The sequence below is a fragment of the Pinus tabuliformis genome, chromosome 5_1 (assembly GCF_031772625.1).
Source record: "Pinus tabuliformis cultivar Carrire ecotype Pingquan chromosome 5_1, CPIR1, whole genome shotgun sequence".
Lineage (NCBI taxonomy): Eukaryota > Viridiplantae > Streptophyta > Pinopsida > Pinales > Pinaceae > Pinus > Pinus tabuliformis.
This window is the reverse complement of record NC_142305.1, coordinates 414,178,879-414,202,617: the sequence shown is the minus strand read 5'-3', so window position 1 is coordinate 414,202,617 and position 23,739 is coordinate 414,178,879. Positions and strand designations below refer to the sequence as shown.

The following is a 23,739-nucleotide window of genomic DNA, read 5'->3' as shown; positions in this document are numbered from 1 at the left end:
ACAAGAAACTTTCAAGAAGGTGCTAAGAATGCAAGAGTATGGGCATCTCTGGCCTCTGTTTCTCTTGGTTAAGGCCCAGTACATAGACCAGAGTCCAGCTGTTCTGAAAATAGGGAAATGTTGTCTAGGACATGATGAGACAGGGATTATTTCATTTGTAGATTCTCATAGTGGCAAAGAACTTGAATCTTATAGGCTTTCCTATCCCATATCTCAAGTGAATCCTCTGCCAATGACAGATTCAACAGAGCAACGGCTACATCTTTTTGTTGATAACAATGCAAGGGCACGCTTGTTTCCTAGAACCAATGAAGCACTGATTATGTTTCTTAAACAGATGTCAAATATTTACTTATATCTTGTTGATATAGAAAAAAGATCAATCCAAGGTTATGGTATCAACAATCAGGACATGTCAGATATGGTGTTTAAGGATTATTGCTTCAAAACTAGAGAACTATGGTCTGTATTGTTTCCTTCTAAATTGGAGAAAATTGTTGCCACTGTCACAAAAATCTGAATGAGGTGTGGAATGTCTATAGTGTGCTCAACTATTTACAGGCTCTTGTTGAGAAGTCTGAGATCATCCAGATCCTAGAGGAAGAGAAAGAAGGTAATTTAACATTTACTGCAACTGATGGATATGACTATAATGGAGGAAGCAATGTTCTGAAGGTCATGGGATACTTTAGTATTATTGGTCTACTTCGTGTACATTGCCTTCTTGGAGATTATTACAGTGGACTCAAGTGCTTGGCAGCTATAGATGTTAACCAGACAGGTGTCTACAATTCAGTGATTGGAAGCCATATCACAACTATTTATTATTATAGATCCGTCAACCTTATGTTGAGAAGGTATGTTGAAGCAATACGGGCCTTCAATCAAGTTCTGTTGTATATAATAAAGACCAAACAGTTCCATCAAAAGTCTCCACAGTTTGACCAAATTCTAAAGAAAAATGAACAGATGTATGCTCTATTGGCTATATGCCTCTCTATCTGTCCACAAATGAAGCTTGTTGAGGAAAATGTGAACAATCAGCTGAAAGGGAAGTATGGGGAGAAGATGGCAAGCATGCAGAGAAGTGATGAGGCTGTGTATGACAAATTTTTTTTCATATGCCTGTCCTAAATTTATTACTCCTTCAGTACCAAACTATGATGAAGCTCTTGAAAAAAAATAACCAGGATGCATATAGCCATCAGTTGAAGTTGTTCTTATCAGAAGTTATGACATACAAGCATAAGACTCATGCAATTGATCATGATGGAGGAATTATATCAAATGCAGATGTTGATTTTTATATTGATGAGGATATCGTTCATATTGTTGAATCAAAGTCTTCAAAGCTATACGCTGATAACTTTATGCATCACATTATCAAGTGTGAAGAGATTATTAGTGATTTGGACAGAGTAAGCTTGAATAAGATGGTTGCTGTTTTTGCATTATGGAAATGCCAGCTGTAATGAGGTCAAACATCCAAATTTCGTAATTAGAGAAGAGCAGTCTTAAGCCATGAACAGTGGCGATCATTTAGCTATGAAAGGAAGACTGTGCTTTTGAAATTACACAGCAGTTTCGTAACGCGCTACGAAACTGCTGTAGCTGCATGTTACAATTCAGTTGATCAATTATGGTCAACAAAGCGGAAAATCTTTTGAAAGGTTTTTGTCATCACACAGGTACATGAAGCGGTGGACAGCACATCAAGGACGTGGCAGTCTGATCTATTTTGGGTAATTAAAGGCTAGAAACATGCTTGGTACATTCGAGCATTTTGAGGAAAACTGGAGCCGAGAAGTAAGGGAAATCTCCTAATACTTCTGAGCAGTTGAAAGGTTCGGCGTTCAAGATCACTATGGAGTATTAAACATCCAGCTCAGCCAAGTCGAAAGAGGACCAGGTGTCAGAGAATAAGAAGAAGTCATTATGCATGCAAAATGGAGTTAGAGTCATAGTTAATTTAGAACTCTTAAACACTACAGTCAGTTCCTTATTGTATTTATTAGTTAGTTCAATAGCTAATAGGTGTCATTAGAGGCAGTTATCGAGTTCCCCTCATGCTGGAGGAGGAAGCTCGAAGTAGTTAGAATAAGGATTCTATATATAGCTGGAACATCTATGTAATGGGGGTTGGATATTTTATAAAACAGAGTACTGTTTTGGCTTATGTAGAAAGACAGAGTTCAGTAATATAATAGAACTACTTTTCTTCTCAGGATTCATAAAGTGTTTCTATGTTCAAGATGTGTGGTTTTACTTTATCCTTGATTTATTTTACAGTTGCATAGATGTGTAATCACTCAGAATTCACTTATGCTGCTCTGATTTCCTGTACACATTCATGAACTGTGGTTTTATAAGAGTTGTGTTTTGAACATTTAAATGCCACATGCCCTCACTTCTATGTAAAGGCTGTATCATTATTTGCTGAGGTTTTTTTGACTCCATAGGCCCAATGGAAATTAGTTTAATGTTTGTCCAGCCTTCATATTTGTTAATGTTATTCCACAAGAGTTAGCCATCTTATTAATAGTCAAAATCAATAACCCTTTGAGAGAGCCCTCTCAGGCTAAGGAGGCTAAGCCTTAGTAAAAAGATTGGTTTGAAACAGTTACTTGAAGTCTTCCTGGTCTGCAGCCTTCCAGGGCTTGATTTTGAGATAACAGTCTGCATGGTTGAAATAAATTATTTTCCATTTGGGAACTCTAACCGTAAGTAAGATATTTTTCATCATCAAATATTGATGTTTTAACTTAGATATTATGCATTTGAATGTCTCACATCCATATGATATTGAGTATTTCAAGAGTCAGAAGAGTTTTATAATTTTTGGTTTTTTCCTTGTTTATTTAACTTGGTTTTTGGCTTCACATCTTGCATTTAACCATCAAAAATCTATCTCTGCATATATCATTATGAATTTAAGCTTTCTTTAAATCAATGCGGATCAGGCATTTCAGTTGTCAAATTTGTGAGAAAGTACTAAGAATTTCAAACTTGACAAAAATAGTTTTGTTTTAAAATTTCTTATTATGTGTATTTATATTCCTTTTGCTTCACATCTAACATTTAATTGTAAAAAATATCTTTTTACATATAAGTTGCTTCTAAAGTTAGGTGCTTTTAAATTTTTAATGTCCTTTGAAATTAATGAGGGCCATACATGACATTTCTTGGTTTCGTGATATTTTTATTCAAATTAAGGTTATTTTCAATTTTGCATATTATATCTCGGTTTTTTTGGGAGTAGTGTGTTCATTTAAAGGTTTTTTGCCTGCATTATCTTGCTTTTGATGTTTGAAAAATCCTTTTTTTCCTTGGATTTATAGGCATGTCAGTCGTAAGTAATCTTCACTCATTATGACCATTTGGATTATAAGGCATGTGTTAGTCATTTTTAGAACAAAATACTTTGTTGAAGGATTTTTCCTTTCAAGCATAGGATACATGTTCCTAGTTTAAATTCTTTTGACATGTGCTTTTTTGATCTTCGGGGAATTTAAAGATGGATTTAAAACATCTATGTAAGTGCATGTGTTCAATATGTTAGTATTTTGTTAATTTGTGGACTGTGCATGCACCAGATTAAGGGTTGTGTGGTGGACCTCATATGGACGGGTGGGATTAATTTTAATATTTTTCTGTGTATATAATTTTTTGCGATCTGCATTCAAATTTTCCTGTAGTAGGCCTTTTTTACTGATGTGTAGATTGTCCTTTCGTTAGGACATCAATTGATTGTCAAAATCATATAAAACGCAATTATTCAAATGAAATTTCAACTCTTTTTGTTGCTTTTGACTCAATATGTATGTAGATTAATGAATCGTGGAATGAGACATTAATACCCTGTAAATAAATTGATGTGTCAGAAATTCTCTATTCAGTTATTAGGTGAATCCTCTCTGATTGGGTTTTTAAAATGATAATGTCCCCTAGTAAGTAAAAGTATGCTGAATGAATTATTATTTTGCAGGTTACAAATCTGGACACTATAGAGTACCATTGGGGTTTTAAGAAGTTTAACCTTCCAAAGTTTTTTGTTCTTTAACACTGTTGAGGGTTTTATCTTGTTAATCATTACAGGGTGATTCTAGAATTTTTATAGAAAAGGGTTAATTTATAGATTTCCTGTTGGTCTTAAAGGTTTTGAGGTTCAGTACATGTAGCTTGAGTTTTCAAATATTGTTATACCATCAAATATTCTATTGGCAGAACTCTATCTTGTAATTGAGAAATTCTAGGGCTTGGTTTTCCAATATAAAAACTTGACTTCAGATTAAACATGAATATTACGTGTTCTAAAAGCACAAGCTACATTACATTCTTATCTATGTCATAAAATATAAGGTTCAATCTGTCTAAGGTTACATCCCAAGCTGCAGTAAAGTACACCAAAAGCTTGGAGATGTTTGAATTTCAATGCATGGTTGTCTCAGTTAAACCTGTAGCTATTTGTTTTCAATATTCACCTACTTTCCTTGGTGTCAAACAACCCCTAATGCCAGCAAAAATATGCTACAATATATCTCTATTTTCTCTTAGGAAGAAACAAAATCGAGAATATAGTTCCCTTCTCAAACATTTGAATATTAAAGCATTGGATTTTTCTCTACCTTTTGGTAATGAATCTAAGGAAAGTGAAGACTTCGAAACTAATAATAATTTCAAGATTGGTATAGTTGGATATGGTAATTCTGGGAAATTTCTTGCAAAAACTATCGTTAAGCAAGGTCATATAGTATTGGCTCATTCTATAAAGAAACATGGGGAGGTGTCTCATAAGAGTTTTCTTAGAAAATGGGAGTTTCTTTCTTCAAGAATGCAAATGATTTTTTTGAAGAACATTGCGATGTTATATTGATATGTTCATATATTATATCAATAGAGTTTGTATTGAGGTTATTCCCAGTTCACAAGTTAAAGAGAAACACATTATTTGCATATGTCCTTCTTGTCAAAGAGTTTCCATGCAATCTATTTTTGTAGGCAGTCCCTCCAAAATTTGATATATTGTACACACATCCTATGTTTCGGCCTAAAAGTGGGAAAGATGGGTGGAATGGTATTTAATTTGTTTATGAGAAGGATCGAATTGAGAAAGGATCCAGAGTAGAACATTGCTATAATTTTTTTATATCTTTGCGAAAGAATGTTACAAGATGGTTGAGATGTCATGTGCTCAACATGATCGTTGTGTTGTTGAAAGTTGATTTATTAGCCACAATATGAGGAGGATGTTAGGAAATTTGAACTTGGGATCTATTCCAATTAATAATAAAGGTTATGAAAAATTTCTCCAAATTGTTGAGAATATTCATGGAGACAATTTTGATCTTTATTATAGTTTATTTATGTACAACAACAATGGAACAGAGCAATTGGAGAGATTCGACATGGATTTTGATGATTTTAAGAAGAATCTTGTAGGGAAGTTGCAGCAGATAGTTAGAAAACATTTATTTGAAGGAATTGGTCATGGGGAAGATTCTCAACAAATTTCAACATTTGCTAACATGCAAAATTCCCATCCTTTCACACAATTCTTTAGGTGATAAAAAATTAAAGCAGCTATCTAATAATGGAGTTAAGGAGTTTTCCCTACATTTCATGGGTTTTCATTGTGCCATTTGAATCTTGATTCACATGTAAGATATGAGTTTGACAATTTGTCTTGAAGGTTGTGAGTATAAGGTGGGGTGCAAGTGGTATTTAATGGGTTAAATTTTAATGGGCCAATTTTATGATTTCAGGATGCATATGGTATCTTTCCCTGGGAATAACTAGATAGAGAGATCAATGGACAAATCCCATAACCACCTCATCATGAAAAACAAATGGAGGACCATATTGGAGACTTGGTTTGGGTTGATAAATTGGCTAAATGTAATTCCAACCCCCTATTTGATGTTCCATTTACTCGTATGGAGATGGCTATAATTTGTATATATTTGTATCTTTACTTTAAGTTGATTCGTAGTTTGATCTCCTATCATTTTTAGCATGACTGAATGTGCCATTGTGGGTAACACACTCTTGCAGCATTCCTATAAGTAATCCAAAGTGATCTTGAAGATCTCTCTATAGATTGAAGATCTTGAATGTCAACTTCTATAACAGGATGTAAATTACAGCAGACCGAAAGTGTTATGAAGTGCATAATCACAAATTTGTGCGTTATGAAAGTAGATATCAATCTTGTGTAAGGTTTATAATTATGAACATTTGATTGACCTCTGGTTATGGTACCCTTATTCTCCTAATTGACGGTTCTTTGTTTCTCGACTACTTCTAAGTCCTACATATATATGTAATTTGACATTTTGGGGGTTTTTTTCATCATTACGTTTTCTTCCTCTTAAGATTGAGATCCTCTACATTTGTCTTCTTCTCGTGATTCTTTGTGAAGATATGGTTAGTGGAACTTTATTTCCTTACATGGGTTCCCATCCCCCATGATATGATTGACATATGATCTTCGTGAACATTATGAATAGTTCATATAAAATCATCTATATGAATTGAGGAACACCATTAAAATTCTTACGTTATGTAGAATTTAAGTCTAACTTGTAATATTTTTTAATATGTTTGTGAGTCCATGACATGTTATAATTGATCTATGTGAAAATTTGCATTGTGTAGTTTGAACTATCACGTGTATGTTTGTGAGTCTGTGACATGCTAGAACTGAATCTATGTCAAAAAATTTCACATCATAATGTTTGACATATATAAGTTGTATGTTTCATTATTTTTTGAATTGTTTCACTTCGATTTGGAGGTTTCATGCCTTACAGGCCATTTGTATGTTGCAGGTTTGCATAACATGATTGTTCAAGGCCCTTAGGATTTGTATAGCATGGCTGTTGTGGGCCCTTGGAATTGGTTATTCATTCGAATTGGTTCTGCATTAGAATTGTTGTGAAAACATTATAATTAGGTGAGCTACATCCATTTACCTCATAAATGGCTAACTAGTGTTGTCATGATTTTCCAAGTTGGATGGAACTGTGTGGTTAAGTAGATTTCCCTATCCTTCCCAGTGAATTCTTTTCAATCACTCCATTAGTCCTCCAATTTGTAAAAATTACTCTAACAATGGGTGTTCCTATTCCAGTAGATCCAAATTGTGTATCTTAAATATTTTAGAGGATATTACCACACACTCAGGTCCTAAGCAATGCTTGTAATTCTTGTGCTCTAGAACACAGGATGCTTCTCAACATAAAATTGAAGACTAGAAGACTACAATCTCACTGGGGGAAGGACCAACGAGCATCAATTCCACTAAAACTAAGATTAAAGGAGACTTTTGGCCTTAAGAGTCCTCTAATGTTGGAGTGGCTCCAAGGAGGAGGATCCTTCAGACACTTACAACAAACAAGAAACAACAAACCAAACACATTCCAAATTAATCTAGCATGAATTCTTATCAAACCACGGAGAGGTGGGATTCAGACCTTCCATCATCAATTTCCATGCAAAATGACCCTAACCCAACATCAATCGGAGAAATTAATAGCCTCTAGTAATTTGTGTGGATTCATGGATCTTAGCATGCAATTGACATACTTACCTCTCTTCTCATTGTAGGTTTTAACCCTGCGCAAAATTTACTGCAAATGAATTCTTAAAAAAGAAAAAATAAACAATGGCAAGAACATAAAGCAAATATACACAGATATTTTCCCCTGGATCCAGAAACCAAGACTACCATATTTATTTTTCATTATATTCCTTTCAATGTTAAAATACATATATATACATGCTAAAGCATTCATAAACCCTAATCCATTAGCCTTGGATTAGAACATAATCATAGCTTCCTTGACCGAATATACAAAATACCATGGGAAGAAAACCATCATTCCCAAAACCATGTGCAAAACCCATGAAACAAAACCATGGGTAGGTCTGCCCACCATCTTTATGCCTACTCCCCATCCTTGGGCCTGACTAACTATTATTGGGTCCACATATTTTTTTTCATGGGGTGCTGCCCTGGACCCAGTGCAGGGGATCTATCACCCTCCTACAAATCCCCTGATAGGGAGGGATGTCGCCCCACTTATGACTAGTCATGGAAAGAATATAACACACATCTGACATTCTCCCACTTATTGTTTTCTTTCCACAGAGGGGATCACAGGAGAGTTTAGTCATTGGTCCAGCCCTGCAACACCCATTGTTTCTCTACACCAAGAAACGTTCCCAATTCTCACATGATTCATCAATGCATCTGCAACATTCTTCAAATTTTCCACCTTTACCAGAAACACCTTTTTGTCCTCAACCATATCCCTGACAAAGTGATACTGAACATCAATGTGCTTTGTATTCAAATGATAAGTAGGGTTCTTAGCCAAGAAAATCGCACTTTGGATGTCACTTCCACAAACCACCCAAACATAGATTAGAATGGACCAAATCTTTATTTCAACCAGTCACCCCCATACCATATTCCAAGCATGAATGTGGGATCTCAAGGGATAAACCAAATATAACCAAACAGGTACTGCATAGGTTAAACCACCTCCACTGTCAAGCCACCATGTGCTCACCTATATCAGTTTAGAGATAACCAAAATAACAAAATCATGGATGCCTTAGAATTCATTGACCATACCCATAGGAATTTTCCTGTCCCCACTCACCTGTCAAGGGAATCTTGGAGAACAAAATCTCCACCCCCAAGCCTTAGGATTTTCTCGAGACAGCCTCACCTGGATTCAAAATCTTCTAGAAATCTAGAGCTCAACCAAAACTGAATCCAAACACAACATGACTGCCCAGGAAATGGCAGGTCAAATTTGAACACAATGCCAATCCAAGTAATTCCATGCCAATGACAACAAAATAATCATGTAACCCAAATGCATGCACTATGCATTCAAAATCTCAACAAGGAAATCACACTGCAAGCTATTACCTGCAAAATAATCTTACTATAACTGTTATTCCCATCTTCTCCTTGCACTCCCTTGATTTTCCTTACTTTTCCTTTGCTTTCTTTCTTGTGTCTAGGTGTTGTAGTATTTCTCTCTCTTGTTCTCCTTATCCAAGTGAATATGCTAGAATGAATTTCCAATAGTGTATGTGTGTAAGAGATTGTTAGATTTCTCTCTCCCTTATTTTATTTTATTTTTCGTTTTTTTTCCTTCATTTCCCCTTTCACGCATAAACTTGTATCTTCATCTTCCTTTTCTCCTATTTTCCTTTGTTTCTTTAATTAATTACCATTTATTACCATTTTTCCTTTTCCAATGACAATGGCAATTTACATAGCCAAAAATTAACCACAAGCAATGCCCACTCAGTTTTTTTCCCCTCATTCAACTTGCAATAGCGTCCCATGACCTTGGTATTATTTTGCCTTTATAATGTCCTTCCATTTACATGGAAAATCAACCTGGGGATGTTACAAACCCCTCCCCCTTTGGGGAACACTGTCCTCAGTGTTGTATGACACTTATGACTAGTAAACCATTGAACCTGGCAAACATAGTTATTTTGGATCTTTATGACACGACTCGATGCAACATTTACAATGAAAAACATACTAAAAACATGCCCATCATACTAGTTATTGGAGCTTTATAACACAACTCAATGCAATATTTACAACATACTACTTATTGGATCTTTAAGCTTTATAACACAACTCATTGCAGTATTTATGATACACATATGCATATATAAATATATACCAGACACATTTTATCAGCCAACCAAGAAGGAAGGATGTAATGCTCGCATCAGACACTCATCTCCCATGTAGCTTCATCGAGACCAAAGTGCTTCCATTGCATTTTCACTTTCTCTATTGCTCGATTTTGGAGCATGAGCTATTTCCACTGCAATATGCATTGTGGCTCTAGATGGAACTCTCCCTCTGGTTCCTCTTTCAATACAAACTTATCCATCATATGATTAGCATTATGAACATGTATTTTAAGCAATGAAACATGGAAAACATCATTGAGTTTCAATGATGGAGGAAAAACAAGTTTGTATGCCACTAGCTCAATCCTCTCAAGGATATAAAAATGCTCACAATACCAAGGTTCCAACTTGGCACATGACCCAATTCTCAAGGATCTCTTCTTGTGCTTGATATGCAAATACACATGCTCTCTAACCTAAAACTCCTTGAATGCTCTATGTTGATCCACAAATCTTCTTCCTGTCTTGTGCTTCCTTTAAAATCCTTTTAATAACTTGCATCTCCTACTCCATCTCTACCAACATATCTAGTCCAATCAACACCATGTTCATTAGATCACTCCAGTTGATAGGAGTATTACAACTAGGCCCATAGAGAGTCTCAAATGAACTCATCTTCAAGGATTCCTAATACCAATTATTATAAGAAAATCCTCCAATGGAAGAAACTCCTCCCACTTCCATTGTTAATGCATGGTATACATCGTCAACATATCCTCAGGATCATGTTAACCCTCTTTATCTTCCCATCTTCCTGTAGATGATGAGTTATACTAAAAGTTAACTTTGTCCCCAAGCCTACAAATAACTCCTTGCTACCCTCACCGCAATGAAGTGATCTACCTTGCTCAAATTCTCAACCAAAACCACAATGGATTCATGCTACCTCGATGTCCTAAGAAATCCTATAATGAATTCCATGGAAATGACCTCCCTTTTCCATTACAGAACGATAATAAGATGCAACAAACCAGTTGGATGCTTGCATTCAAATTTCACTTGTAGACAATCCAAACACTTGGAAACAAACTGACAAACTGAACCACCTCTTTCTTCAAATTAAGCCAATAGTAAAACTTCTTAACAGTTGTCAAAGTATTTTGGTGTCATGTGTGGCTTGAATATGACTTGACATGAAACTCTCTCAAAATAAGAGTCATCAACTCATTACTATCTGGCAGATAGATCTTGCTCTTGAATCTAACCAATCTATCTCACCCTATTGCTACAATCTCTGCATTGGTTGTTGGTACCTCTCATCATGCTACCTTGCACGCAAGATCTACTCCTTCAAATTTGTCCCATAATCACAAATGAAATATGATTCACTTGTATTCTCCTACTAAGAGAAACTACAACTTGGTTGTCCTTGCCTCTGATATTCCTGATCTCAAAATCAAACTCACTAAGAGTAGCCAACCATCTAGCCTGTCTTGCATTCAGATTGGGCTACTTAAACAAGTAACTCATTCCACTGTGATCACTCATCAAGATGAACCTCCCACCAAGGAGATAATTTCCCCACATATTCAATGCATGAATGAGAACTGCAAAATAAATATCATGAATCACATAATTCTACTCATGCTCATTCAACTTCCTTTAATCATAGCAAACCACTTACCCTTCCTACATCAAGACCCCACCAAGTCCTTCCCTACATGCATCTGTACAAACCAAAAACTCCTTATCAAGATCTGCAATCTTCAAAATTGGAGCATTGGTAAGCAATTGCTTCAATTGATCAAAGATATATGCACACTCATTAGTCCATTCAAAAGTATTTCCCTTCCACTACAACAATTTGAGAGGATATCCAATCTTGGAAAAAATCTTGATGAATCGCATTTAATAACCTACTAATCCCATGAATGATATGACTTCATCCACATTCCTTGGAATTGGCCACTCCATGATTTATCCATATTTATGCAAGAACAAAATGAACTACAAATTCAAATAGAAACATAGATATACAACTAAAAAATGAACTTCAATTCATTCATAGCAAATATTAAAAACTACTTACATGCATAATTGATAAGATAACTTAGGTGATGGTAGCTTATCTCTGAGAAGCGATGTGGTAGATACATGCCTCTGAACCATGTTAGAATGAGGCTCGAAGGCCATTTTTGTTATTGAGAAACAAGGGAAACCCATAAAAATCCAAAAACCTAAACCCTAGGAGATGAAGTTCTAAACGTTTGTGGGCCCCATTGGGGTTAGTTGGTACATCAAATTCTTGGGGTCATAACTTTGGCATATGATTTTTGTTTGATGCATATGATACCTCATTAGATATATATATCTAAGGACTACAAATTTTGATTGCAAACTCCTATTGTAAATGGCGGGTTTTCTTTTTTTCAAGAAACCTTTGTTTAAAGTCTCAAAATGGCTCTAGAAGTCCATGACCTGAAAAATTTCCAAAAATAGTAATTGCGCTACAATTAATAAAGCAAAAGGAAACAATGTTGGGGGTCTAGGTCAAATAGGAAGGTGACGACCAATATCCACCTAGATTAGTCCTCCCCCCTTAGGAAGGAATGGTCCCCATTGTGTTGAGTATCTCTATGAGATAGGGAAACTTCTACTAAAATCGGTCCCTGGTGCGCTAATTACCCTGGTGCAGGAGCTAACCAATTTTGGCAGATCGATACAGTTGGATCCTATGCTTGCGAGTGTTCTTGATATGTGTTTCCGTGATCCAATTAGTTGTGTCCTATTCAATGCATTCTGGGTGTAGCTCTGTTGGTGTCAACTGCTCAGCAATATCTGATGTGTCCAATAATGGTGCCAAGTATGGTTGAAGGTAGTCCACATTGAATACGTGATGTAAAACAAGGAATGTGGGGATACTAAGCTCAAAATAATTGCCTCCCATAGTGTTGGTGACGGTGTAAGGCCCATATCAAAGTGGTAGAAGCTTTTGATGGGCCTCGACAAATCATTCCTTCCACATATGTAACCAAACTTTTTAGCCCACCTGAAACTTATGTGGCACCTGATGTTGATCATGTCATTTTTTGTAATTGGCATTGGATTTCTCCGAGATGTCATGAACCTACTGGAAAATGTGTTTATTACTCTCAATAAGCTTGGTGGCTTCATCATCTTCAAAGCGAACATGGGAAGATTGTTCCTGGGTAGTAGCAAAAGGAAATGAAACATCAAGGGACATAATGGTTGAAATCCTAGGCCCACTTAAAAGGGGTTGTGTCTATCCAAGCTATGGAGAGATTTGTTATAGATGTGTTGGGCATAGGGAAGACTCTCATCCCATCTTCGCAGATGCTTGGAGTTTCTCATGCGTAGTATGTGCATGATCATCCTGTTGACGACCTATGTATGGCCATGAGTTTGAGGGTGGAATGTGGTTGACTTGGTGAGCTTGGTGTCCAAAAATGACCAAAGGCTCAACCAAAATGTTCTTCGTAACTTTTTATGTCGATATGAAATAATGGTCTTAAGGATCCCAGAATGTACCCACACCCATTCAAGGAAAACTTGTGCAATGGCTTCTATTGTGATACTCTTCCTTCAGGCAACCAATATTGCCATCTTAGAAAATATGTAGATAACCAAAAATACATAGTCATTTCCATCCTTGGTAGAAGGAATACCAGACATATATTCCATGGATATGGATTCCCAGGGTGGACTAGGAGTAGGCAGAGGAGTATACAAGCCTTGATTGTTAATGGTTGGCTTCGTAATGACTCAGGCAGTGAAGGATCTGATGCATTTTGCAATATATTGTCTAATATTTGGCTAGTAAAAATAATTCTGAGGTAAGGCCACAATTTTCTCCACACCAAAGTGTCTAGTTACCTGGTTGTAGTGAGCCTCCCAAATTATATCAGCACACCCACTTGAAGGAACATTAAGGTGGCCCAAGTAGCATAATAATTCATCATGGAGGTGGAAGTCTAGAACTTTCTTTCCATCCACTAGCATCTGATATATGGTGAAAAACTTTGGATATTTTCTATATAGTTGTGGCCATCCTAAGGTTGAGAAAAATGGTTAGTTCTATGAATGGTGGATGATTGACAAAATCTACAACATTATTGGTATTTCCCTTTTTATATTTAAAGTTCAAATGGAACTTTTGTAGATATGTGAACCACTTCTAATGGTGATCATTCTGCAACTTACCTTGTGTATGTATAAACTGAATATTTCAGTGATATGCGTGGATGAATGTCTCCTTCCATAGAATGTAATGTTTCCATTTTTGGCAAGCCTAGACGATGGAATACATATCTTTATCATAGGTGGGGTACTTTCAAATTGTAAGGGAAAGTCTATCACTGTGATAGGACACCGAATTACCTTGATGGGTGAGAAATGCACCAATAACATAGTCAGAGCCATCTATCTCAATCTCAAATGGTTGTTGTAGGTTTGGAAATGTGAGTACTAATGTAGAGAAAAGGCAGTGCTTCAACTAAACAATTACGTTTTGTTGGGACTAAGACCAAAAAAACTTTGCGCTCACTCTGTCCTTGATAACTTGAGTCAAAGGCCAAGTGATACAAGAGAATCCAAACATGAACCTTTGATAAAAATTTGCAAGGCCCAAAAAGTTGCGAAGCTCTGTTGGGTTGGTTGGGGGTGGCCAATCCTGGATGACTTGGATATTAGCTGGATCCACATACACTCCTTGCTTTCAAATGATGTAATGTAGATATTGGACCTAGCTCATGCCAAATGTGCATTTCTCCAAGTTAGCACATAGTTTGTGTTGTCACGGGGTTTGAAGGACATGCCGAATGTGTTGTAAGTGCTCCTCCCAATACATGTTGAAGATGATGTTTCCATTGAGATATACAACCACAAATGAGTTAGTAAAATGACAGAAGATGTCATCCATTATCCTCATAAAAGTTTCAAGGGAATTTTTCAACCCAAAAGACATGAGCAACCACTCAAAAAGGCCCTCCTTGGATTTGAAGGCAGTCTTCCACACATTTGTGGGTTTTATTGGATCCTCGTGATAGCCAAACTTCAAGTCAATCTTGCTAAAGTACTTGGCCCCTTTGAGCTAGTCAAGAAGTTCATCAATCTATTGGATACCAATTCTTGATAGTGATTTTATTTACTTCTTGATAGTTAATGCAGAGTCTCCAAGTCCCATATTTCTTCTATACAAGTACAATTTCCCCCCCAAAAGGTGAGTAACTTGTTTAGTGTACCCTTTTTGTAGCAATTCCTAGATATAATGTTTTATTTCTTCATTTTCCATAATAGAGTGATGGTATATCATCGCATTCGGTAGAGGTGCTATGAGGGTCAAATTGATAGAATGCTTGACATGACAGTGTAGAGGTACCCCTGTGGATGAGGAGAAGATGTCCCTATATTATTCCATGACCTTATCCACCTACTCTACTATGTGGAGGAACCCTTCCTCTGGGCCATGGATGTAACCACCATATTCCCCTTATTTTGAGAGAAAATCTAACAGAAAACAATTTTCCTAGTCTAAGAGATGATCTTGTTGCATTTCTTAGTAGAGATCAAAGAAATGGTGGTATGTGGGGATACCTTTGGTATCTTATATATCTTGTTTCCCAAAGTGATAATAACAATGCAAGGCATAGATTCATACACAACATGGCGCTTCCATAAGTATGGTTGGACTAATAATACATCACAAGCTTCAAGAGGGGAAAAATCACACAGTACCTCTTCCATGAAGGGCTTAATGCTATAGGGAAGGTGACACTGCTGGTTGACGTGGAGATATTTCCCTTGGTGGATTCATCAGATGGTGTAGGGTTGTGGATGTGGTGTTTTTAGTAGTCCCAACCACTTCATGACCTCAACTGAGATGAGTTTCTTTTGGCTTCCACTGTCGAAAATGAATTGTAATGACAACCCTTCATCTACATATGTGAGAGGAAGAGATGCTCCCCCTCCTTTCGATCTTCAGGCTCAATCTTCTGGACCTTGGTGGTGGCATAATGACAGTAGGCTCTAAATTGATAATATTCTTCTCCTGCAATAGAGTATTTAACTAGATGGGTAGAAGTGTGGCTAGTTACAGATTGTACAACTACCACAATTGCTAAGTTCTTGTTTGCATATGTCTTGACGTGGTTTGGATGTCCTAAAATACTCATAAGTGATAGCGGTACACATTTCTTTAATGCAACTATCAGTGCGATGCTTGAGGAATTTCGGGTGTATCATCAGAAGAGCACGCCCTATCACCCGCAGGCGAATGGAACGGTGGAAGCACTTAACAAGATCTTGGAGAATGCATTGAAGAAGGTCTACAATACACAGAGAAATGAATAGGAGATGCAAATATCAACAATTCTATGGGAATATAGGATGACCTACAAGAAGTTGACAAGCCAAACACCATTCAGGTTGGTCTACAAGATCGATGTAGTAATTCTAATGGAGTATATTGTTCCACGTCTACATATTGTAGCTTTAACAGATATGGTGTATCACAATACGTTGGAGGAACGACTCACACAATTGATGGAGTTAGAAGAGGATCGCTTTCTTACAATATTTCACAAACAAATGTAGAAGGAATGCGAGAAAGCATGGCATGATAGGCATATTAAGCTTCACAATTTTATGGTGGATGATTTAGTACTACTATATGACAAAAAATTCATGAAATTTATAGGGAAATTTCAGATGCACTGGTTGGGGCCCTATGTTGTTAAGGAGATCACAGATGGTTGTGTAGTTGAGCTCGTGAAGCTGAATGAGGAGCCACCCCCTGGAAAAGTGAATGACGAGCCTGGAAAAGTGAATGGATGCTGTACACAAGGGATCCTGCCACGTGCAATGACTATATAGTAGTATGACAGTCTTAGTGATCCAGGCAACTGCAAGAGATTGTGGGACTATAAAATATGGTGCCCGACAAGGAGCCAAATATAGTAAGGAGGCTGTGAGATGGAAGACAGGAGTGCGATAGGTGGAGCTGCATTGGATGAGCTTCCCCATGGAGTATGGTGCCGCATAGAGGGGTCCAAAAGTAGCTATTGGAGTTACTATTCATGATTTGATGGCAGAAAATTTGTTAAGAGGAGCGGGTAAGTTCCATTTATGGTGAAAATATTTGAAGATATGTGGCCAAAGATGCATTTATGATCATAAATTAGAGGGAATGGTCGGATTAGAATTCAAAAGCCTCTAGGAATTGAGCATGTTGGTTCGTCGAAGAACACTTTTCATTCTGAGAATTGTTTGTGAGCCTTGTTGTTTTTAGTTTATGAAGACTGAAGACTAGGAAGAACTTGTCTTGCTACCCTCTTTCGCAAATTTGTCCGTAACAACCCGTGAACTGTTCTTAGAACAATGACTGCCAAAAATCCCACAGAAATTATGAGTTCTGAAGCTGCCATCTGTGATGCAACGACCCCTGAGATATAAAGTATGGAGACTACGGCCACTGTGCCTACAACACTAAGGTTGCCTAGGCTGAAGCAATCGACTTCCAAGGAAAAGCAGAAGAAACCTATGCCAGTGAGACATTCTGTTGGGCAGCGGATCCCCCGAGTAAAGGTTTTTGGGGCTTAAAGCCTAAAATTGGTAATAGTACGGTAAAGGCTCCACGAAGTGCACAAAGCACGAATTGTAATAAGTCAAGTCAAAGGGTTGTCTACCTGAGAATAATGTAAGATAATAGAAAGTGAGTTGGCCTACCCATGGTTCGCAGACTTTGGGAATGTATAAATAGAGTAGGGCTCTAGGGTTAGAAGTTAGTTTTTGGTAATTCTTGATAAGATCTGAAGTGTATGGGTTTGTGAAGTCACTCTGAGTCTGTAAGTTTGAGTCGTGGGTGGTAGTAGTTACAGTAGGCTCTACGGCTAAGTGCGTAAAGGCCTGGTAGGTTTCACAGCTATGTGCATGGACCCTTGCAGCTGAGTGCACAGGGAAGACTGATTGTACTAAAAGAAAGATTAATAAAGATAAGTGACTTTGAATTATTGTGCAGATCTATCTATTTATGCTTATATGTTTTGATTTTATGCATTTCTTTACAGTTGATGGTTGTGTGCGCTGGTTATAACTGTCGAATGTTTGATTAAAGAACTTAAGAATTAGATCGTATCTATAATAAACATGTTAATACTAAGAATCTAAGAAGCGCCTCATTGCCAAGCTACACGAGGTTAGACAGCTATGCAGAGTAGTGTGAGTGCGGAGATTGGTTCGCGACCCTTTCAGTCCTTGTCAAGACATCCCTAGGGTGCAGAAACCTGGTTCCAACACCCTCCCATACTACCTCCGGTGAGACCTCAGTTCGCGCTTCTCGGACTGTTGTTGAAAGGGCCAGTAGTGCGGGATTTGTTTCGCTAAAACACTTTCGAACCTAGGTTAGGCCCCATCAAGCCAGCAAATGGTTCTGCTGTTGAGATCGGGATATGCCTAAGGGATGTCTGATGTCCGAACGCTAGAACCCTATGAAGAAAGAGATTGAAGATTGGTTGATCAAATAATAGGAGGGTTTATCACTAAGTCACGATAGATAAAATTGTGAGCTATAACGAAGCGGAAAGACGTTTTCTCAAGGACCATGGGGTAAGTACATCAAATCGTTGAATACCTAGATTAAAATGCTGTTATGTGAAAAAGAGGTTACGCCAATCCATTAATGTCTAGAATAACGCAGAGTAGGATAGGCTACTAAGGGATCGAAGGATTATAAAACAATCCCTTGATTTCACTTTCAGGAGAAAGCGAGGAGGAGCTCACTGGGTTCTCTCCTTGATAAAGTATCACATTCCACAAGTACCCCCTCCGTCCACACCATCACCCACTTCGCCTACATCAACCCCATCTGCACCCACCCTACCTCCACCACCTCAAAGGGTTGGAATGGCAAGTGTGATCAAGTTTCCCATACTTAGAGGCCTAGGAAATGAGGAACTAGATCAATTTTGGCTCGTGGTAAAGGCAGTATGGAAAGCCCAAGGCGTTATGGATGATAACATTAAAAAGGATACTTTAGTAAGCGTGTTTCAAGATCATGCATTCACGTGGTATATCAAGCACACTAGCGATCATCCAAATGTCGAAATAGCGGAGATATAGGATGCATTGAACAAAGAGTTTAGCTGACTGAAATCAAAAACTCAGTCAATCATCAGATCTAAGGAAATTGTGATGACTTTAGACGAGACTCCATGGGATCTAGATTAGCGCCTGAAGAGTATGATCCGTGAGGCTAATATGACGCTTTCAGATGCGCAACACCGTGCCTGGTTTGTGGCATCCCTGACACCGCACCTAAGGACGGTGTTGTCACAGCAGAAGATCTCAACCCAAGCTGAAGCATTAGAGATAGCGATGAGGTTTCATGAAACCCCAATACAAGATCCCAGGTTGGGAGTTCCACAAATCCACGCGCAACTACAAAACCTATGCCTAGAGATGCAAAGCCTGAAGAAAGATAGGGCATTGCGATCGGAGGCGTGTAGTGAAGTGTGGTGTATAAAATGTAAGGGATCGGGTCATGATAAGGATCATTGTCCCATATTCACAAACTACTTGGCAGGAGGGGGAAAGATGCCAATAAGGTTAGATGTACAAGTAGGGCCAAGTGCGGCACCAACACTCTGGTTCATGATTTGTCAAGTAGGAGAAAAGCACGCGACGAACAACTGTCACCTATTGTAGAATTACACCTGGACTCTGCAGCAATTGTATTGTAACTTCTGTAGATCAATGGGTCACGACAAACGGACGTGTCAAAGCTATGAGCTAATGATGGATAGGACTCCATCCTCAAATGTAGACTGAAATGAGAGGTTTTGATCCAGTAGCGGGGGCACGCTGTGGATTCCAAGGACGCAGATGAGGGAGAGGAGGAATGGGACATGGGCGAGGGTACAAACAGCTGATCTGTTCTAATTGCGGAGGGCCGGGGCACTACACTTGCGATTGTACCAACCAAACGAGAATATCTTTTCCATACTGTGAGGAGTTTGACCATGAAATGGTAGATTATCTAACACTGATTGCACAAATGCGCGAGAAAGGGGTACTACAGCCTACTCCAAATCAAAATATCTAAATGATGAGGTCCGAACCACGGGAAGAGGACCCCAAAGTAAACATGGTACTCAGAAGCGGCACAACTATAGGGGAAGATACGAGGAAACATCTTGTAGAAGATTGGAAGGTTCGTGATGCTCCTATAAAGGAACCTATGTTTGAGATGGAACATGTGAAGGAAACATCTAAGGAAGCTAAGAAGAGCTTCACGGAGGCCTCTAATTCATGTAGTAATGATCAACTTGAGCTGGGAATAGATCCTTCTATTCTTACTACCTTTTTAGAGACATGTATGAAGATGCTACACGACAATAAGGTAGTTAAGGGACTACAAGAGCTGATCACTAGGTGCGAGGGTCAGGAGAGCCATGCATGGTCCAGAAACTTGGAAAACATGCTTTGTGCACTGGGCGGGAAATGCGATTGACGGTGAAAATTTGGTGAGTATGAGATGGATTAGGTCATCCTAGATTTGGGTTCAAATGCAAATGTATTACCAAAACAGACATGGGAACGCATGGGCAGGCCCGTGCTGCAGTGGTCTCCTATTCAATTATGGATGGCCAACCAGAAAAAGATCTTTCCAATGGGAAGATTGCAAGGGGTGATAATGGACATTGAAGGCGTAAGTATGCAGACAAAATTTGAGGTAATGGAAATTGTTTATGATAGTAATCCATACACCGCATTGATAGGAATAGATTGGGCCATGGACATGAATGGGGTCATCCCCTTAAAAAGACGAAAGATGATATTCGAGAAAAAGTCGCTCCGTGTAATAGTTCCGCTAGACCTAGTAGAAGGAGCGCACTACACCGAACCTGTGCACGATTAGGACAATGACGATGAACTAGACTGCATCTACTAGATAACCGCACAACACTAGGATCAAGTGAATCCAACAGCGGAAAGGAGAATCTCATGGGAGCACGATAGTTCTTGCATGTCGGATTCAAATGAGGAGACAAAACGATGGAAGAACTGAATGCATGAAGTAACAATGCTATAAACTATAACATGATGATTAGATCACTGCGATGCATGATAGCCGAAGTAAGGACACTACAAGTAGATGATGGCACAACAAATGTGGAGGACTTCGTCGACCACTGTGGAACTTCAATCATGGAGTAGAAGCGGCATAGTGCACAAAAAGGGGCACTACACGCGACAACTACACCAGAGTGGCGTACACCTGGGAAGATTAGGTGGAACAGGCACGAGTGTAGAAGGTGGATGGATGTATGGTTTGGAGGCCCTCCACCTCAAACGCGGTCTGGGCAACTAGGACGAAGTAGTTTGAGCACCGACCTACGACAAGGAATGCAGATGTATGTTGTACAACCACTACCCCAACTAAATTTGTGTGTACCAGGGGTTCGTTGGGCCTATAGAACCATAAACAAAATGAGGTATGCAAAGATGGTCCCGCAATCAGACATGATGTAACCAAGAAGGTGGAGAGAATGTCCCCAACCACCGCCCCTACCATTCAGATTGAATGTAAGGTCCTGGGCAAAGGAATTCTATAGTTGCAAGAAGCCATTCGGTGTGGTAGTTTGAAACTTTGTGAACTCGATGAAGAATGGGCAAAGTTGAGGAGGAAAAGTGCGATGTTGGATGAAGAAATCAACAAAATGAAAATCGGAGTTGCAGAAGTGGGCCGCACAAATATGAGAATAAGGGGACCAGACCTAGCTGGCCCTACTACGATACTAGAGCGAGCTTTGACCCTGCTATCATGGTTGCAACTGCACCAATGGAGGGGTGTACCATATACACTAGAGTGTGGTGGGCTACTGGATACAAAGGTTCTCAAAACGTGCCCACAGCCTAGGCTAGCAGGAACACTAAAATCCCGCACCAGGGGTGTGACCACTTGACTATCTGTAGGAAGCACAGTCTTAGTGCTCCACGTAGTTGGAAGAGGGCGCGAGACTATGAAGGAGTCTATAGGGGGGTTGCGCGGCTCAGACGTGGTGCACAAAATTAGTATGAAGCATAGAACGCATCTATGTAGAAGGGACTGCACTACCACATGGGGAGGATGGAAAGTGACCATTACAAATACTGTTCATGACAAGATGTCCCATTTAAGACACCAAGGAGTGGGCAATGGGTAATTGGGACACTGGATTGAACGGATCTATCGCCAAAATCGTATTAATGAGCCACAAAAGGGGGGAACGGTCGATTTTGAATTCAAAGAGGCATATAATGCACATGTGGCCTGCCACCAGACAACCCTTGGCACTTTGCATATTATGTTGTCCTGTTATCCAGCAAACAAGAGCATGATGAATGAGGCACTAGTGAGAGAAATTTCGTGGTTTCAAGCATTGCCAAAGGATATGTAGGAGTCCCTAATTAGGATGATATCCATAACCAAGGATGCTACGCAGAACCCTATGTCGCAGGGAAGGGGTACAACCGAGATCCCTAAATCACCCCAGACGTCACGGACCAAGAAGGACCCACAAGTCGTAGGACCGGTCTGGATGTCTCTATGACATCCACGATTCGGCAAATTGTCGATGGAAGAAAAGGGCAAAATGATTACTATCGAGAGCGATGATGAGGAAGAGGACCCTCTGACCTTTGTCGAAGAGATGGAACTAAAGGAAGAGATGGAAGAAGATATACAGACAATACAGACTCCAACAAAACATCCTAAGTATGTCCCTCCATGGAAAGGGAGAGTCAAGGTACCTAAGGACTTGGATGTCATTAAAAGCGGATTTATAACCCTGTCCCTCCCCAAAGGGGTTCTGTTCGAAGGAACGATGATTGGCCTCATTCCCACTATGAAATTTGAAGACTGGGATCTTGCGGATAATGAAAAGCTTCCACATTTGGAAACTAGCAAACTAATGGAACAAAGCACGAAGGGAGTCATTACAACACTACAGCCACAGAAATGGCTACGAGGGGTGGAGGAGGCTGAGCTACTCCACCTCCTGTCAATCCCACATTTTCATCGGCCTCCCATCACGATATTTGTCATCAGGCAACTGCTGTGCCTGGTGCACGATGGGTTCTTATGGCTAGACAAACCCATCCCCATCACGGTGGAGCTCATTCATAAGATCTCTCAGCTTCCCTATGAAGGAAGGGACCCCGCGGAAATAGTTGGCATGTGTGGCGACTTGGCGATTGCGGAAGCCATGAGAAAGAAATATAAGTTGGAGAAAAAGCAGAGAGGGTATGTTATTACTAGTATTCAGGACAAGGGGGTCTGCATTGCTACCCAGTTGCTGGGAGGAAAAGTGATGATAAAATGCTGAGGCAGCGAGGTACTAACAACGGTCATCGCGTTAGCAGAACAATGTGTAGAATGGGTACAGTTCATTGGGCACAGTTCCTTGGCGATGAATTTCTAACAAACTGCAGTAAGGCCCAAGAGTAGGGTAGGACCTTCTACTACGAGTCGTTGCTCTTATCCATCCTATTGGTTACAGGTGAATTGCCTGAGGATATTCAGTTTCCTCCCCTGGACCAGGATTGGCCAGAGGCAGCAGAATACATGTCACTATGGGCGACGAAGGATGCCACAAGAATCTGAGAAGTCAATATTTATTGGATACTGATGGACGCGAGCATATGAAAGTGGATCAACCAGCAGCCCTGCCTATCTGACGAGGTATATGATAGTGTCAAGAACATGGCCGACTTTAATGTGGATGTGCACCATGTGTATATCCGGGTGCGCAAGGATCCAGAGAATACATGGACCATGTTTCCCTTCATTGCCATTGATGACACTATTTTCATGGTACTCGATACCTGGCCAACGAAGTGGCACGAACAAGATGCGGTAGGGTGTGATGAGACCTCAATCCAAAAACAAAAGGCTTTTGCCAAGTTCCTCGCACAACAGAAGCCGAACGAACAACTCGTTGAGTAAGTACGGGCATCCTGAGAGGCAACGCAAGCTACCATAAACAAGGCGACAGCAAGAGGGGCTGC

The 23,739-nt window shown here is 39.1% G+C and overlaps 2 pseudogenes; both read left to right on the top strand.

Annotated features, from left to right (window-relative positions):
- Positions 1 to 28: 28 nt before the first annotated feature.
- LOC149165236 (uncharacterized) lies at positions 29 to 1,472 on the top strand (annotated as a pseudogene).
- Positions 1,473 to 4,417: 2,945 nt separating this feature from the next.
- On the top strand, positions 4,418 to 5,643 carry LOC149165235 (arogenate dehydrogenase 2, chloroplastic pseudogene; annotated as a pseudogene).
- Positions 5,644 to 23,739: the final 18,096 nt, after the last annotated feature.